The 20112-nt window shown below is 34.7% G+C and overlaps 1 protein-coding gene across 28 annotated transcripts in view; it reads right to left on the minus strand.

Moving 5' to 3' along the window:
* Positions 1–20112, minus strand: part of IQCM (IQ motif containing M) — a 465249-nt gene that overhangs the window by 401593 nt on the left and 43544 nt on the right. For 10 of the 28 annotated variants that reach the window (XM_055111895.1, XM_055111889.1, XM_055111887.1 and 7 more), the window contains one exon: positions 15355–15437. The exons of the other annotated variants lie outside the window; for them this stretch is intronic. The gene's annotated coding sequence lies outside the window, so the exon portion shown is untranslated. The remainder of the gene's footprint in view (positions 1–15354; positions 15438–20112) is intronic. 28 annotated transcript variants of the gene reach the window in all.

Consider the following 20112-nt stretch of genomic DNA (forward strand, 5'->3'; position numbering starts at 1 on the left):
ATTAGCCAGGCATGGTGGCAGGCACCTGTAATCCCAGCTACTCACAGGGCTGAGGCAGGAGAATTGCTTGAACCTGGGAGGCAGAGGTTGTAGTGAGCCAAGATCACACCACTGCACTCCAGCCTGGCAACAGAATGAGATTCTGTCTGAAAAAAAAAAAATGGCTGAAAGCTTTTCCCTAAGGAATGAGACAGGCATTAATAGGGTAGGGATGTACTTTTAGTCATCTTCAAGGGCCAGAAATAGAAAATTAATACAGAGGGGTGATGGGACTGAAGCTGTGGATGCTGTTCCAGCTCCCAGAAGCCAAGTAGAGGCAACCTGGAGTTCAGCTCCAGTGTAGTAACCAGAACTCAGAGTAATTCTCATGTTAGGTAGGGGATCACAGCCAGGCTCTGCTAAAAATGACTAGCTGAAAAGAGGTAGAAATGCAACTTCCCACTGGTGCTTGATACAGGGGGTTATTACAAGCTCCATATTTGGAGAGGCAGAGGAGACAGACATGTCTTACCACCACGCCCTAGCCACACCAACACTGACTCAGAAACAGGTTTGAAATATCACTATCAAAGGGGCAGGAGCCCCAAGGAACCAATATAAGATCTGGTTCTGGACTGGGAACTTAGGGGCAACTACAAAACTGTGAATCAGAAAGTGGTGAGCATTAGAAGTAAATAAAACATAAAAATATAATAAAACTTACTACTCTACATAAGCCTGAAAATTATTATGAAATAATTTAAAAATTATTTAACATATGTCCAAAACTAACACTAGGAAAGACAGCCAATAAGATCAATAAGATCAACAATTGGAATACTAATTTACTCCATAGGAAATGAAAACAATAAAAAAAAATGAAAAAGAATTTAAAATAAGTAGGTTAAGACTCTACCAAGAGACAGAGGAGGAAACCATCTCTCTAAAAAAGAATATAAAAATATGAAACAAAATAGCCAGAAACAAAATAGAGATATGAAATAGAACAAATTGGAATCCTTTAAATAAAAATATGTTCTTTCAAAAACTGTATAAGCTTGATATACAGAATAAAATGTGGATTGGACACAGTATAAGAGAATCAGTGAGCTAGAAGATAACACTAAGGAGTTTCCCAGAAGTTGATGAAATGAGATAGAGAAAGAAAGATGAAATAACAATGAAAAGATATAAAGGAGGGTGTGGGGAGGGAGGAGTGATAGCATTAGGAGATATACCTAATGTAAATGACAAGTTAATGGGTGCAGCACACCAACATGGCTCATGTATACATATGTAACAAACCTGCACGTTGTGCCCATGTACCCTAGAACTTAAAGTATAATAAAAAATAAAATAAAAACACTGAGACCAGAAAAAAAAGATATAAAGGAAAAACTGAAAGATTCCAACATGTGTATAAAGGAAGCTCAGGGGAGGGGGGTGGGAAATGGAGGAAAAACAATATTTGAAGTATCGTATAGAAAAATGACATCAATATAGAGATTAAAAGTACATTCCAGATGCCAAGAAAGAATAAAAATAAATCCACACCCAGACACTTCCTAGTGAGTATCAGAAATGAAGAAAAAAAAAGAATCATCTAAGCTGATTATCTCCAATTTTTCTCTTCCCATTCTCTTTTGAACTGGCTCTCACCAGACTTTTGCCCTTGCTACTTTAAACTGCTTCTAGTGAACTCTGTGACTACTAAGAGCCCCCTAAAGAACTTATTACCCAGCTGCTAGCAATGCTACCAGATTACAGTCCACAGCTTTGCCCTTCAGAATTGCCCTGTCTGAGGAGTCACACAGTTACCTTACAGGGCAGTCCAATATCAGTGACTAGTCAACTAGGGTTTATGCAGGCTCAGATAACTTGTCCCAACTCAGGACAACTCTGAAGGGTCAACTCAACATTAAAGCCCCTCCCCGCCCCGGGGAGTCTTCGCTAGACTGCATCACAGCTCAATTTCTCCCTCTGACAATTCCTGCTTTCTTCCCTTTCGAAATCCAGAGATGGCTATTTCAAGAGCACTAATTAACAAACATCTCTCTCATCCTCCATGTCAGAGGGTCTTTCTGGGGAATGCAACCTGCCATTCTTTGTCAAAGTCGCCAATAACTTTCATGCTGTTAAATCTAATTGTCAATCTTAGTCCTCATCTTAGCCGACCTGTTAACAGCATTTTATGTATTTTATCACTGTCTCCTTCTTGAAATATTTTCTTCATTTAGCTTCCAGGGATTTCCAGTGTCCTAGATTTTCTGTTACCTTCTCTTACTTCCTTCTCAGTCTCTTATGCTAGTTCCTCCTCATCTCACTGACCTCAGCATATTGGAATGTCCCAAGGCTCAGGCCTTGAATCTCTTTTCTACCACATACATTTATTTTGTGATTTAGTCCTGGCTCATGGCTTTCAATACCATCTCTATGTTGATAACTGGCAAATAGATATTTTTATCCTGGGCCTCTCCCCTTGTCTATCTCACATCTTCATTTGGATGTCACCAAACCATCTCAAATTTTACACATCAAAACTGAGTTCCTGATCCTATTCTGAAGATTTCTCCCTCAGCAAATGACATCTCCACTCTTCCAGTTACTGAGGCCAGACAATCATCTTTGGCTCTTCTCTGTTTTGTACATTCTATGTCCTATTCATTAGCAAATCCTGTCAGCAATACCTTCAAAATATATTCAGAAGCTGATAGCTTCACAACACCTTTACTATTAACACTCTAGCTGAAACCACTATTCTCTCTTACCTGAATTATCAGAATAGCCTCCTAAGTGGCCTAGTTCTACTTCCTGCCCCTATCCATGACCTACTCCCAACCCAGCAACCAGAGTTATTCAAATAAAACATAGGTCAGACAACATCCTCCATTCAAAAGCTACTGATGCCTTCCAGTAACAATGGAGTAAATATAGAAGTCACCATGTCCCCACACACCCCTACATTATCTGTGGCTAGCTGACCTCATTTTCCCTCCAGCCCCTCAATCCCTCTCCTGGAGCCACACAGCTTTCTTTCCCAGCTGCTCTGGTCAGACCAGGATTGCCCCCACCTGAAGATATTTGCATTTGCTACCTTATTTGCCTGAAATGTTCTTTTGTCAGATTCACAAGGTACCAACCCTTCACTTCTCCCAGGTGTATACTTAAACACACCTTCTCCATGAGGCCTTCACCAGCCACCCATTCACAATTGCAACCCTCCCTAAATCCTTCCTGATTTATTTTCCTCTTTACACTAATACTATTTAACATACAATATATAAAATACTCATTTATTATTCATCTCTACATGCAGAGACTGCTAGCTGATTCCCAAATGTATTTTCTCTTCCTCCTGGACCCATAGCTGGACTACTTTTTCCAGGTGCACTTGAAGTTGAAGTGTGGCAAGTGACTTAGTTCTGGCCACAAGAAAAAATGTGGTCAAAATAAGTGCCCCTTGTAAGCCTGGTGCCTAAATACCCGCCATGCAATCCTCTATGCTCTTTCCCCTCCCTGCCTGCTAGAATGGAGGTGACTCTAGGACACCATTGGTACAAAAGTCCAAATGTAAAAGATAGCAGAGTCACATAGCAGAATAAGAAGGCTGGGTCTTTTAATAATTGTTTGGAGGAGAGCTGTCTAACTGGGACAGTTTGATGAATAAAAAATAAAATCTCAAGTAATCAAGCTACTGATAATTAGGAGTTTAATTTATTACAGCATCTAGCTTTATCTTAGCTTATATATTCACTCCCTAGACTGCAAGGTTAATGAATGCCAGGATTTTTTACTGCTTTGTTCACTGATGTATCCCCCCCCATGCCTACAACACTGACTGGAAATCAATAAATATTTGAAGAATAATGAATAAAAAACTTAAATTCTCACATAGAAAAAAGATAGGCTATCTAGAAAAGGATGGCAACTTTGATAAAAGAACTCTTGACAGCAATGATAATTAACAGAAGACAATGTTTTAAAACATCTGAGGGAAAATACAAATAAATATAAAATTCTAAATCAATCTAAACTGTCATGCAAAATTGAGAACAAAACAAAGACTTTTCAAAATACTAAGTCTAAGAAATCATACAACACACCCAAACATACAGATCCTCAAAAGTGCTACTAAAAAATAAGCTTCACAGGAAGAAGAAAATGAACCCAAAAGAATGAATGGAACACAAGAAAAAACAAGTAAGCCCAGAAATTGATATTTACAAATATGCTTATAAATATGTTTATGTTTATAAATTTAAACAGCTATTACTTACAAAAATTTAAAAGAGCCATCAGTGTGGATTTTTTCATGTAGAACTAAAATTTTAAACCCAACAATCAAGAAGGGGGAAAGAAGGCACAAAAAGGAGGAGTTAGTGGATTAACGGTTCTGGGTCCTTAGCTTGTTTAAGAAGAGGATAAATAGACTGAGCAACGTTTAAAGAAAAATTTGGAGACAAATATTCCCATTGAAATATTAAAGGTAACATTTAATAGAATAGAAATATAATGTATAACTCCCAAACTACCAGATAAACCACATAGTAATTTTTGAAAATGTTATCAAGCTAAATAAGGCCATAGATGGCCGGGCGCGGTGGCTCAAGCCTGTAATCCCAGCACTTTGGGAGGCCAAGGCGGGTGGATCACGAGGTCAGGAGATCCAGACCATCCTGGCTAACACAGTGAAACCCCATCTCTACTAAAAATACAAAAAATTAGCCGGGCATGGTGGCAGGCGCCTGTAGTCCCAGCTACTCAGGAGGCTGAGGCAGGAGAATGGCATGAACCCGGGAGGCAGAGCTTGCAGTGAGCCAAGATCCCACCACTGCACTCCAGCCCGGGCAACAAAGCGAGACTCCGTCTCAAAAAAAAAATAAGGCCAAATATGAGGAAAAAGAAAAAGAAAAGGAAAAAGGAAGATAAGCAGAAACCTAAATTAAGATATTAAAATAAATATAAATTAATAAGTACCAAAAAAAACAGATTCTGTTCACATATCAATAGAGATTATCAAATAATACAAAGACAATTCAGCTCAGGTTGGCTATAAAAGCTATAGTTAAAACCAAAGAACATAGAAAGGGTGAAAATTCCCAAGAAAATAAATACCAAGAAATAATAACAAAAAAATTTGTAGCAATAATGTTATCAGATAAAATAGACATTAGATGAAAAATTATTAATAGGGATAAATAGGTATGCCAAATTATGATTAAGACAACAACAGGTCAAGAAGACGGGGTAAACATGAATTCATACGTACCTAACAAAATAGTTCCAAACTTTTTAGCACACACAAATTAGAAAGGATTTAGATCTAACATTAGATATATTCCTGATATTATATATATGTGTGTGTGTGTGTGTGTGTGTGTGTGTGTGTGTGTATTTCTGCAGAAAAAATACATATTCTTCTTAAGCACACGTGGGGCATTTACAAAAAGTGTCCATATTCTAAGTCACATGAAATGTCTCAATAAATGTTAAACATTTGAATACAATTGTTAAAAGTGAACAATAAAGATAGCTTATTAAAATATACTCCTGAATAACTCATTGATTAAACCATAGATCAATAGCCAACACAATGTTGAAGAAGAACAAAGTTGGAAGACTAGCACTACTTCATTTCGAGTCTTAATATAAAGCTACAGTAATCAGGACAATGTGGTATTGGTAAAAGAATAGAAAAATAGATAAGTGGAACAGAATGGATAGCCCAGAAATAGTCTACATAAATATAGTCAGCTGACCTTTGACAAAGGAGCTTTTGTAGCAATAGTGTTATCAGATAAAATAGACATTAGATGAAAAATTATTAATAGGGATAAATAGGGATCTATAGACAAAAGACAGTCATTTCAACAAATGGTACGGAACAACTGGACATCCAGATGCAAAAACAAAGAATCTAAACACAAACCTTACACCCTTCTCAAAAACTAACTCAAAATGGATCACAAACCTAAATGTAAAATGCAAAACCATAAAACTCCTAGAAGACAACAGGAGAAAAATCTAGATAACTTGGTTTGGTGGTGACTTTTTAAAATATGACACCAAAGTTATTATTCATGAAAAAATAATTGATTTAAGCTATATTTTATTAAAATAAAAACTTCTGCTCTGTAAAAGATACTGTCTTGAGAATGAGTAGACAAGCCACAGACTGGGAGAAAATACTTGCAAAAGATATATCTGATACAGAACTGTTATTTAAAATATACAAAGAATTCTCAAAACTCAATAATAACAAAACAATCTGACTTTTAAATGGGCCAAATATTTTAACAGACACCTCACCAAAGAATATAAATGAAAAGATGCTTTACATTATACATCATCAGGGAAATGCAAATTAAAACAATGAAATACCACTACACATATTAGAATGGCCAAAATCTAGAACACTGACCACATCAAATGCTGACAGGAGGCAGAGCAACAGGAACTCACTCATTGCTGGTGGGAATGCGAAATGATACAGCCACTCTGGAGGACAATTTGTCAGTTCCTTACAAAACTAAACATGCTTTGACCATGTAATCCAGCTATAGCACTCCTTAGTATTTCCTCAAAGAGTTTAAAACATGTCCACATAAAAGCCTGCATATGAATGTTCATAGTAGCTTTATTCATAATTGCTAAAACAGAAGCAACCATGATATCCTTCAGTAGAATGAATTATTATTCGGTGCTAAAAATAAATGAGCTATCCAGCCATGAAAAGACATGGAAGAAACTTAAATGCACACTACTGGGTGAAAGAAGCTAATCTGAAAAAGCTACATACTATATAATTTCAACTATATGATATTCTGGAAAAAGCATAACTATTCAGACAGTAAGCAGATCACTAGTTGCCAGGGGTAAAGGGAAGGGGAGAGATGAATTAATAGAGCACAGCGGATTTTTAGGGCAGTGAAATACACCACGTAACGGTGAATACATGTCATTATACATTTGTCCAAACCCATAGAATGTATAACACCAAGAGTGAACCCTCATGTAAACTATGGGTGTTGGGCAATAATAATGTGTCAATATAGGGTCATCAATTGTAACAAATATATCACTCTGTTGGGTGATGTCAATAATAGGGGAGACTATAGTATAGCCTCATGAAATAAACAGATCACATTCACTTATCAATAGAGATTATCAAATAATACAAATAAAATTCAGCACAAGTGAATTTAGGCAATATATAGGAAATCTCTATACTTTCCTCTTAATTTTACTGTAAAGCCAAAACTTCTCTTAAAAAATTAAATATCTTTTTTTAAAAAAAGAATAGATCACAAGGGAAATTATGAAATATTTAAAATTGGGAGTAAACAGAAACACAATAAACCATACCTATGAAAAGCAAAGTAATATCAAGAAATAAGTTAATTGTCTTAAATATGTTTATTAAACCAAAATAAGCATTTAAACAAGCATTCAACTTTAACAGATACAAAGCAAAAAAATATATTAAATTCAAAGAAAATAGAAGAAAGAAATTTAAAGGAGTAAAAATGAATAGAAAACAACTGCAAAATATGGCACAACAGAGATTGTGAACAAAATCAAAACTAGTTCTTTGTAAATATTAACAAAATATACAAACCTCTAGGTTCTAGACAGAAGGAAGGAAGGAAGGAAAGGGAAGGGAAGGAGGGAGGGACGGAGGAATATTAGGAAAAATGGCAAGGCTGAAGATGATGGGGAGAGAAGTCTAGATTTTGTTAGGGTACTGGGTGGACAAAATAGGCCCAGTTAAAGGACAGCAAGCAAGGCCCAAACATTCAAGAGCAGCACAAAGGCAATGGGTCTTACATCGAAGAAGAAATAATAGAGAATAAGGAAAAAAGACCACAAAGAAGAGCATGAAATATACCAACAAGAAAGCCAAGTGAAAAGTGGCATAAGTTAACCATATGCTAGCTCTTCAAGTATTTTCTTTCTAAGTAAAGCTGGAATTACAAAAAATAAAAGCAATTTAGAATAAAATGACTTTATTAAGAACTATTTATACACGATGAAAATAGTACAGCAGAAGGTTGAAAGTGAACTTGTCGTTTTATACCTCTGAATAGCTCATTAACAGAAATCAAGGTAGTCATTAAGAAAGCACAGCCAATCTTCCTCCAGAGAAGGATCCCTAATCCAACTACTCACTAAGGCTCTGGTTTCAGATTTCATGTGCTGGAAAATGCCTTTTAGGCCAGAAACAATGATTATTTTATTTAATTTTTATTAAAATATACAAATAAAAACTACCAATGAACTCAGTGTTATATTCATGTTTATATATATATTCATTTACTTATATTTGACATTTTTCTGAGATACATCAGAACAGAGTAGATAAAATTACAAAGTCAGTCAAAAAATATTAAAACCAGATTTGGCCTAGATATTCTCTTCTTAGTATTTACTTTTAGTATTTACTCAAAGAGTTTAAACAATATTTAAATAAATACTCTTAGTACTTACTCAAAGAGATATTCTTTCCCTACACAGGACTCCCATATTATGCCCAAAGTCTTTTGTATTTTAACAAAGGAAATGTATCAAGGCATTGATCACTTGCTTTTAGAGAATATGTCAAAGAAAATATCAGGTATTAGAGGACAGAGAACTTTGTAAAACAAACTTTCCTGGTATTTCTAAAATCACAATATAAAGGGGGGACCACTACTATTCTGCCAATTACTTGGGCTAACAATACCTTTGATACATACGCCGGCAAGTGAAACTAAATAAGTGTTTAGAGCCAAATAAATGATATAAAATCTAGCTTTCCTTCACATATAACCTTATTACTAAATACTTTAAAAATCATAAAAATCCCCTTAATCATGGATCTATTTATGGATCTCTTTTTATCAAAGTACCAGTGTTTATAAATAATCTAATAATAAATAATCCAAAGCCACATGTCCAGCTCAAAGTCCCCATGTCCTTACTGATGCTCAATAAGTTTGGGCAAAGGTGAACTCATTTCCTATTCCCAACACTACTACCACCCTGTGCTTTCCCCTTCCTTAGTTTTGCTCACGCTGCTTTCTCCAATATTGATTTTCTTTAGAGGAACATACTGAATGCCTCCTCCACAAAATTTTCTCCTTTTGCTCCTCCTCATCAGAAGTCTTTCTTCTCCTGTAAGAATCCCACAGCACTTACACTATCTATCCTTTATAATACTTGTCCTTTTAAATCTTGTAGTATGGTTATTTGTGTGCACATGTTATATCCCCCACTATACTTACAAGAGTCTTAAGGATAATATTTCTGTCTGAATTATAATATCCCTCATAGTTCCTAGGAAGAGTCTCTAATACAAGTGTTCAAAACTATTTGCAAAACAATTGATATAGCAATAAATTGCAGTGATTTTGTTAGTAGTACAAAGAGCTAGTTCCTTAGAAATATATGTGCCAAAACTATATTTAGCTACTGACTTCTTGTATGATATGATTTATTTTCTGGGACCTTAATTTCTCAAATATGTATAGCATTAATTAAGAGCAGTAAAAACTTTTTAACTTATAAAATTTATGAAAAAAGTTATATGATACACAAAGTAAAAATTAAGGTCTTTAGAAATTAATGTAGATGTTACTGTAAGTATCCTCCAAAAAAATCAACCTGCTAGCTTATCATAAAGAACTGAAGAATTTATCTCCATTGACAAGGCTTAATCATCAATTAGGACAATATCTCTAGGTAAGGGGGTACTTTAAGACTGTGTGAGACACAAGAGGTCATAATTTTTAAAAATCTAATAATTAAAGGTGCAAACTTCCCAAAATAATTTTCATGATTAAAGGATAAAAGATCTAGGCATGCTCAGTGATGAAAAAAAAAAAGAAATGACTGAGGAGGCAGTATTATAGCTGTCACGGTTAGGGAGGACAGGCCTCAAAAAACCATTAGGGTAGCCAAATAAGAAATGATAAAGTTAAGATACAGTAAAACAAGTTTAAGCAAAATATTAAGAAAAACTGCATGGTGAATCTTTAAAATTGTATCTAAAAGCTTGAAAAATGTGACAGGGGAAATTCTTTATTGGTAGGGAAAATAGAGGGATATGCAAGTTTTAAAGTAATGAACAGAACAAGATCACATTAGGAGAGCAGGCCCTTACTTACAAAGACATGTGCATTGAACATAAAGGTTGCAGTATTTCTATATTAAAAAGGTATTGTGATCTCCTAGGCTCTGCTCATCTCTCCTCTCTATAAGACAATCAATGCCAGGAGGGAAATTATATTTAATTTCTTTGTTATTTAATAAATTTTGGGTGGAGTTCCACATGAGGGATTTGAAAAAATAATTTCTAGTTCAGATTAATTTATTAAAAGCCTATTCAATTGTAAGTCAGGGGATAAGGTTCTCCACAGACCTCTATAACATTTAACAAACAAATTGCTTAATACTTTATTTGAATCACCTTTCCTAATTACTCTTATAAGGAGTTCTCAGAGATGTTAATCCGTTGCCACATAGCAATTTTTAGTAGCAGCTTCATAAACGTGTTAAATTTAAATACATATTTACATGAGGTGCACACATCCTCATGTAAATATGTATTGAGAATTGTATGTATTACAACCAGTTCCATGCTCCTATAACTTCATACTCCACAGGAAGTTAAATTCAAAAGGCTATGGCGTGCATTCAATTAGTCACATTAAAATCTAATTAAATTTAATCTAATATTGGCCTTCATCCTGAAAATATTATGGCTTTGTATTTGTATGGAACTCATCATCATCACGGTCGTCACCAGGAAGCAATAATGTGGACAGCATATTATACCAACTAGTGTACAGTATAGCATGATTTATATGACATCAGGAAGAACAAACAAAAAAAGCCTAGTTTGTATCCTAAACTATTAGTTGGGAAGATGGACAAGCAGATCCCAAATCCAGATATGGTGAAATAAACATTTGCAGTCATCACAGAGTATTTTTTTTTTGCATGTTGAATTGAGGATATACACAAAAATCCATGCAAAAGATGGGACTTTAAAGAGGTTTCTAGAGGAGAAAAAGAGGCTTAGAAAAGCACAATGAGTGGAGGAGCTCCTCTCCTAAACTAGAACATCAGAGGGAATCTCACAAAAGGCTGTAAATTAGGATAAACTGGTATGTGAAGCCCCCAGAGTATGACTGTTACTACGCTAAACCCTTTAATACATTATATTATTGAAAAGCTACATTTAATAATAATTGCTCCACATTTAGTACAAATAATCTCAATTTCTTAGCTAGAGACACTGGGGTTTGGGGAGAGCCAGTGATCTGCTCAAGGCGGAAGAGCTACAGTGGCAGAGCCAGGATTCAATCCAGACTCCTCTGACTCCAAAACTCAAGCTCTTAATCTTTGGGCATGCTGCTTTTCACTATGAAATGAATGAAGAGAAAGTCCTGCAAAAAGATGCAATACCTGAAGAACAGGGAACTTTTTTTTTTAATCTGCAGGAATCTCTGTAATGAGGAGGAAGATGTTGGAACAGAAAACCCTTAGTGATCTTGGTGTTAGAGCTGAGCAAAGTGCCCTATTTGCCAGAGAAAAGAGGCATTTAAAAAAAAATAAAATAAATTTTAAAAAAAATCCTCAAATTACCTTGTGACCAAAAGTGCTGGAATCAAGTACTTGAATCACAAGGCAAATTGGATTTCAGTGAGGATGCTCTTATACCCTGTTGGGGCACAACAACAAATTGCCACAAAAACTGGTGCTTGGATATGCTGAGAGATCTTAGAACCTGAATCAGATTCAAGGTCCGTCTAACCTTGTCTTATTTCACCCCCAAGCACTGGGAGAGAATCTCTTTGGAATTTCCTTATCTGACCAAGAAAACATCTTTCCAAAGAAATGCAATCGTCTTAAACCCCCTCCCTAGGGATCTCATCAAATAACCAGGAAAGACCAATCACTGCATAAGAGAAGAGACTGACAGTCCTCACTAGCCTGGACAGACTTTTCATCTATTCTTCTGAGAGCAGCTCCAAGAGATTTCCTGAGGGACTTAGTCTGCATAATGAGACAACTTTTGTCGCTGTGCAGCTCCCTGCTCACCTTCACATAATGTCTGCCTCCCGCCTCCCAGGCCCATACATCTCTCTCTTGTGAAGAGAGTATTTAAGCATCACCGTCTGGCCCCTCTTTAAGTTCACATTTTGTATGACTCCCCTGCATATGTGTGCACATCAACAAATGTTGAATGCCTTTTCTCCTTTTAATTTGCCTTTTGTCAGTTGATTTTCAGCAAACTTTCAGAGGACAAAGGGAAAGTTTCCCCTGCCTTTCTACAACTCTCTAGTGCAGGAACAGGACTAGAGACCTCATAGCTGGATAGAAAAGCTTGACATACTGCAAATCCTACATTTCCCTAACAAAAATGACAAGTCCCAAGCCATATATCTCTGGTCAGGTATGGTATGGGTTATTGAACAAAAATGATTTACTAAGGTTTTACTACTTTAACCATAGCTCAAACTCAATAGCAGCATTGCTTTAACATTTGCTTCTGAATGTTACAGAAATCAGGAAAGAACAGGAAAGGGGTCTCAGAGTGATATTTGGGTCTGCCACTAACCTAGAAAATGATAAAGAGGAGAAGAGTTGACAGCTGCTAGACATAGAAAAAAATGTTTCTTCCATCAAACCAGTTCAAAATCACTTTAAACATAGAAAGATTACCAAAAAAAATTTCTTTATGAACTATCCTTGAAAAATTTAGAATGTGACACATTTAGCTACACTAATGCATCTTATGTACTAGCTAATGCTGGGATCAGGGAAACCAAAAAACAAGGTCAGAGTCTGTCTGGAACAGTCTTCACCTAGATGAGGTGACCTCAAGGAGCAATAAAGGTGGCATTATTATGAAGTATGAGACAGACATTGGCCAAGATAAAAATATGTGTGAGAATATTAGAAATATATCAAAGATGAAATAATTTCGAACAGAAAAAAGATAAGAATCTCTGTGCTTATGAAATCATCTTTGCAAAAATTATGACACTGAGAGAAATCTAACATAACTGATTCCATTTTGCTTCCAACCTCACAAGCTAACTGTCCTGGGTGGAGGTCAAGCTAACAGAAATTATAGTTTCACTTTAAAGCAAGGATGATAATAGACCCTTCCCAAAACTAAGTCCCTTCTGGTTGGGGACTGAAAACTGCCCTTGTAAAATTAACGAAAGACCACAGGGTTAGGATTATGGGAGGGGCCTGAATTCTGCTAAAATGTTAGTGTAGCTAAATGATAACCAGTTATTGTATCCTAGCTTGCTTTTCTATAATTTCTTACTTCTCAGGAGTCATGTAACCAGAGGTCACAAGATTTGTGACTTCCCCATTTGCTCCTATAGATAACATCACTATCTTGGTCTTTGAGTTATTTTTCAGACTTTTGCATTCTAGCAACGGACTGAATCCACCCAGATCCATGACTCATACCAAGGAACTGATTCAACCAGTCCAGTGGCCCCTACCCAGAAACTGACTCAGCACCCAAGAAATTTTTTGACCAAGATCCATGGTTTCATCCCCAACCAATTAGCAGCACCCATTTCCTAGACCCCTGCCCGCCAAATTACCCTTAAAAATCCTAGCCTCTGAGTTCTCAGGGAGGTGAATTTGAGAAATATCTCCCATTGCTCAACTCAGCTGCCTTGCAATGAATAAACTGTCTCTGTACTGCAACACCACTGTCTCTGTGTATTGGCTTTTCTGTGCAGCAGGCAAGAAGAACCCACTGGGCTGTAACACTTATTGCTGTCAAATTATGCCCCATCTACAGACAAAATGGACTCCCTGTGGCTAACTGAGATGCTCAAGTTAAAGCAAAACTTGGCAGCCATAGTAGGATGAAGGGGCAGTCACATACTCTGTGTTCTTGGAAAATGTTGCAAAAAAATATTATGACTTCCCTTTCTGCAATCAAGCTAAACCAGTTCCTGTTATTGATGCCTATGGATGCCAAAATAGACTGCTGCTAAAAATTTCCCAATTGACCACTTGGAATTAACCAATAGAGACTTGTCGTTTTAGGCTTAAAGGTGGTCCAAGCAAGGCTCTGTTCCTGGCTCCCCAGATACCCCTCCCTTGCATTTCAGTTCTTGCCTTTATAATCTCTAACTCTCCAGTCCTTCCTCAGAGTGTAGTTTTGTATTGTCCCAAAGGCTGGGTCTACCCAATCTAGAGATTACTATCAGAAAATAAAGCCCATTTTATTGTCCCCACAGGTCGTATGGTCTTTTGTTAACATTTCTATTATTGTATTTCTATTACTTGCTAACAAATGACCCAACTGTTACTATTTTGCAATCATTACTCCATAACAGGAAGAATTATTATGCATAAATCTTAGTATAGAAAAGAGGGTTGACGAAAATAGAAAATTTGGTGGATTCCTATAGGTACAGGATTTGGCTCTCAGGCTTGCAGGTTAAAAAAATCATTGCATATAACTTTCTGATGTTTAAATTCAGTGTTACTACGGCTACTCTTTTCACATTAATGGAAAGTAAACCTAATAGTAGTAATCATATTTTTTCCTTACTTAGGGCTAACTGAAATATCTTTACCTAATGATATCACTAACAAAAACAAATATTAGATTTTAAAATAATATGTTTAAAAGGATCATATTTTATAAAAAGTACAAATGAAATTGTAATGCAATTTCATCTTTTTTCTTTTCTAATTTTTCTAAAAACAACTTGCATTACTCATATAATTTTTAAAAGACAGAATAGAAAGAGGTAAAATCTAATGAAATGATTTTCATTAACCAAAATTATCTGTCACTAAAATGGCCATTTATTTATTTCTTAAAGTAACTATCATGAAGATCTTCATGAAGATCTTCATGAAGACACGCGACGCTCAGATATTACAATAAAAGGGTATTAAGCTGGGTGCCATCTTGCCTGAGAAAACGTGATACACACAAGTTTTGTGTATCAAAGAGAATGCTTACTCTACAACTGGTTTTTCAACAGTTCATGAAAGATTATTACCTGTATTTGTTTCAACATATGTTCACAATATGTAATTTTTATTTCACTATATTTAATTATATTTTAATTTGGTTCATTCCTGCTGTCATATTCAGCTCCTGCAGTTTCAAAATTACACTAGACGAGAGATGGCTTTAAATAGCAAATCCCATCCATGCATGGTGCTGACATCAGTATTGGAGGATAATATTTCCTGAACTGGACCCCAGTTTCTAGGATGCATCTTGTTTGAAGGCCTATGGTCTTCCCTCACTGATTATGTTGGTGAGTAAAAGTTTCAGTATGGTAACTGCACCTTTTCATTGTATTAAATGGTTTGTTGAGCTGTGTTTATTACCTTTGCTGATCATCACTCTTATCATTAACATGACAAGTTAAAATGATTTTTGAATAATTGCAATCCCTATGCGTAAATATTTCCTGAAAAATACAAAGAGAATAAATATGACTGTAGACGAACTATAGACACATTTTTAAGTGATAACATAAAATGGACTTTTATAAATATAAATACACTAAGAATATCTCTTTTATGGTTTACAGTATTTACTATTTTTAACTTACGTAGCTGGCCTAATTTTAGTTATATGGGCCTAGAAAAAAATTCATGTGAAATGAATGTGATAATCAGTTCCACGTCTCACCTAACTCACAGCCCTGATGTAACTAATTTTATCACCAAAGTTCCTAAAATAATAATTAAACTGGAGATGAGGTTCTGTTCACAAATCTTGCATTTGGCTTTAAATTAAATATTTTATAAAAACATGAAGTGATGGTTAGATTAAATTGTTAGTAATCATGCCTTCAGCAAAGACATAATTTCAAAATCCTTCTGAAATTTGGACATTGGATTAACTGTAATACCAGCCAGCGTATAACTTTGCCCACATCACACAATCTGCTGATAATAAAACCAGAGTTAGAATTTGAAAATTTTACTTTCTAGGTAGATCACTTATAATGAACCATCCAATTTTCTATCCTGTCATTGGATTATGGATAAGTACAATAAATTTCATAGATAACCAACAGTTAACATAAAAAATTAAGTAGAGACATTATGCCAAATATTATTACATTGCTTTAAAAGTTTTTGGACAAGTGCATTTTAAAGTTAAAATAAAATCTTACGTGGATCAATTTTCTGAACAGCCTAGACACAACCCTTAGGAACTTGAACTTTTGCTGCCAAGAGTTCCAGCATGCAGAATTCAGCCTGTGACATTTTTCATGTAATGGGATTATCCCACTATTTCCCCCACCCTTAATCAGGGTAAGGTTACTCAACAACCGGAGCACTTAAACAGAGACCAAAGATCATTAGGGAAAATACTCTGAGACACGGCAACTGAATCACATAATTATCAAAGGTTTAGGATATGTGAATCCGCTGTCATATTACTTGGCACCAAGAGTTATGAACAAAAAAGCTGACAAACTTGAGTTTTTTGGGCACTTTATGTAACTCGTTAACCAGGACAATTGAATTCTTTGTGGCATACTAAATTTATTAAAAATATACTTATGGACATTTAAGCTATCTGAGGTAATACATTTAGATCAAGTACTTTAGAAGAAATATTAAAATCTCTGCAGATCATAGAGTGAAATATCCAAATAATCTTTCATTATATAGGATTCACTGTTTTTGTATTTAACAATTCATAGATATAAAAAAATTATTATTATAAGTATCACTATGGCATTAGAACTTTCCTAAACTACAGATTCTATCTCATTAAATATTCATGCATGCCAGGTTTTCATACTTGGTCCTCTCATTCTGAAGAGTTTTATTAGGGAAACTCTTCCATACCCATGAATTCAAGTCCTCCTGAACACGTAGTTCTGAGATCCAGAACCATATATTCAACTGCCTGCTGGACATATCCGCCCCCAAGGTAGTCCATCAGGAATTGCTAACTCAAATTGACCACATAAAATCCAACAACCCTTTATATCCAAAATGAGCCCTTCTCTACATCTTCACAAATAAAACTACCTACCATTCTGACTCAGCATGTTAATGGGGCACACATAGGGGAGCGAAGATACAGTCCAAGTCCCTCGAAAGTGCAAAATGATATCAAAGATCCACCCACATAAAACCTAGAGCCCCAAAATGTACAATGCTCTATAGCTAAAAAAAAAAAAAAAGTTTAAAAGTAAAAGGATAGAAAAGGTAGACCACGCCACAGTAATCAAAATAAAAAAATGGAGTAGCTATATTAATATTAAAGTATATTTTGAGCAAAGAATATTGCCAGGGATAAAAAAAAACTTCATAATAATAAAAGGGTCAATTGTATAAGAGGACATAACAATCCTATTGTGCTTAGGTTTATGCACCTAATAACAGAGCTTGAAACTACACAAAGTAAAAACCTAATAAAACTGCAAAGAGAAATACGCAAATCTACAATTATGGTTGGAAAGTTGAATATTTCTTTGTAATTGATAGAAAAATAGATAATTGGCAACAATGCAGGAGAGTTAACACTATCAAGCAACTTGACATAACTGGCATTTACAGAATAAAAAGAATAGCAAATTAAACCTCAAGTAAGCACAATAAATAAATAGCAGAGCAGAAATCAACAAAAAAGAAAAAAAATAGAAAATATTAATAAACTCCAAAGCTCATTCTTTAGAAAATCAATAAAGCTGATAAACTGCTAGCCAGACTCATGGAGAAAAACTGGGTGAAGACACAAATTATCAATAAAAAAAGGGGGCATTGCTACAGATTCTACAGAAAGTTAAATAAGTGTATTTTATCAATAACTTTATGTCAAAAAAATTCAACAACTTAAGTAAAATGGTATTCTTAAAAGATACCAACTACCAAAGTTCACTCAAGAAGAAACAGATAACCTGCTTATTTTTAAAATTGACTGGATAGCTTTTTCACAAACAAAGCTCCTGGCCCAGATGGCTTCACTGGTGAACTCTACCAAAATTTTAGGAAAGTTGTAATATCAATTCTACACAGCTCTCCAGAAAATTGGAAAGGACAAAAATACTTTTCAACTTCTTCTGTGAGGCAAGTATTAAGGCAAAACCAGAGATACATTACAAGAAAAATAAAACAAAACCTATGGACGATATCCTTTATGAACATAGATGCAAAATAAAATTAGTAAATAAAATTTGATAATATGTAAGAAGAATAACACATCATAACAAAGTTCATCCCATAATGCAAATTGTCTTAACAATAAAATATAATGAATGTAATTCACCATATTAACAAATTAAATGAGAAAACCCACATAATCATCTCAGTAGATTTAGGGAAAAACAAGTTTGACAAAATTCAATATTCATTCTTCATTTTAAAGTAACTTTCAGCAAGCTATGAATAGAATTTTCTGGACTGGATAAAGAGCACCTATGAAAAACCTACAGCTAGTATCATACTTAAATTAACAGCGTAAGACTGAACAATTTTCCCCCTAGGGTCAGGAACGACACAAAGATGTCTATTCTCAATACCTCTTCTATAGTATTGTACAGAAGGTTCTAATCAGTACAATAGGCAAAGAAAATGAAACGAAAGACATCTGGACTGGCAAGGAAGGAAAATTGTCTTTATATGTCCAGTGCTCATTCTATCATACCTCTAACTTCATGATTTATATTTTCCATCTCTTTATATGTCTTAAATAGTAAAAGAAATCTACAATTAAAATTACAGCAAGAATGTTTATTAGCAGTTATATATTTTCTATAAAGAACACAATTTTATTTTTCAGACAGATAACCCAAGGAAACTGTTATCTATGAAACATAATATCATTGCCTGCCAAGAACCCTCTTAGCAACCCCTTTTAAATCTACTGTTTTTAAAAATGTCCTACTAAATTTTTGTCTTCGAATTGTCATCTAACTATCTGCCCCTGTCAAGCACAATGCCTTATCACAAGTTCCAAGTCATATATAGGCAAAAGAATAAAAGCTAAAGACAAAGACGGCCTTAAAATAGTTGTGTCACGCTTAAATGTCATACTGTCTCTTAAAAAATCCTCATATTACAAGTTCATTAATTTATTCACTTAGATTATGAAAGTTATCTCTTCAAAATATCCCATTGTAGAGTAAAATCCTTTTCTCATTCTATCTGGGAAAGACTTAAAAGACTAATAAAGTTCTTTCTTCCACATCTTTACTTCTTGGTTGGTTACTTGGTTCAGGCTTCCTCTTTATAGTAATGCTTTGAAATGTGTTATGTTCAGATCGATTTTATAATTTTATAGTGAGATTACATTGTATATTGTAAGTTTGTGTGTGTGTCTGTACTTGTTATTTCTAACACTCCATGTGTCTTTACATTCATTCATAAACAGATTCTGATGAATAAGAAAGCATAAATTCTTGTGCTGATAATGAATTATCATGACAATATGCTTTTACTATCTTTATTAAAATAGATCATACTAACGGATGTATTTTTTAATCCTACTAAGGGGTAAACATTGGAAGACTTTTAACTTAAAAGAAAAATAATTCTATTTTCTTTTAGTAGGATGACCCTATGTCCCATTTCAATCAGTTAAATCTTTGCACCTATTATCCTAGTTCTGTCCAGGTTAGCATTTGTTCTGGTAAAAATGTCCTGGCTGAAATGATCAACAACATGGTCACCTTGCCTTTTAGAGAGGTAACTCTGAGCCTCAGGAAATGTTCATATCTTTTGATCAATTAATCCTTCAAGAAATCTCTGCAAATAAAATAATTACAAATGCAGAGATACACGTTTGTATAAAAATATGTCCATTATGAGATTATTTATAATTCAATGTAAACACAGTAGTAAACAATGTAAACAGAAGAACCACTAATAGTTCATAAATAAATGGAATATTACACATAACTTACACATCATGGTTTTTCAAGTGTTCAATTAATAAGAAATGCTCAAAATGTAATTTTGATAGAAAAATAAAGTACAAAATGTGTATATAGTATAATCTCTACTCTGTTACATATATTTCATGCATAAATACATACACGCACCACCCATTCAGAAAAATAGAAATGTGCAAAATGATGAATGGTTATGGATAATTATTATGGGTCATATATTTCCTTC

This window comes from Pan paniscus, chromosome 3 (genome assembly GCF_029289425.2).
Source record: "Pan paniscus chromosome 3, NHGRI_mPanPan1-v2.0_pri, whole genome shotgun sequence".
NCBI classification, from domain to species: Eukaryota; Metazoa; Chordata; class Mammalia; order Primates; family Hominidae; genus Pan; species Pan paniscus.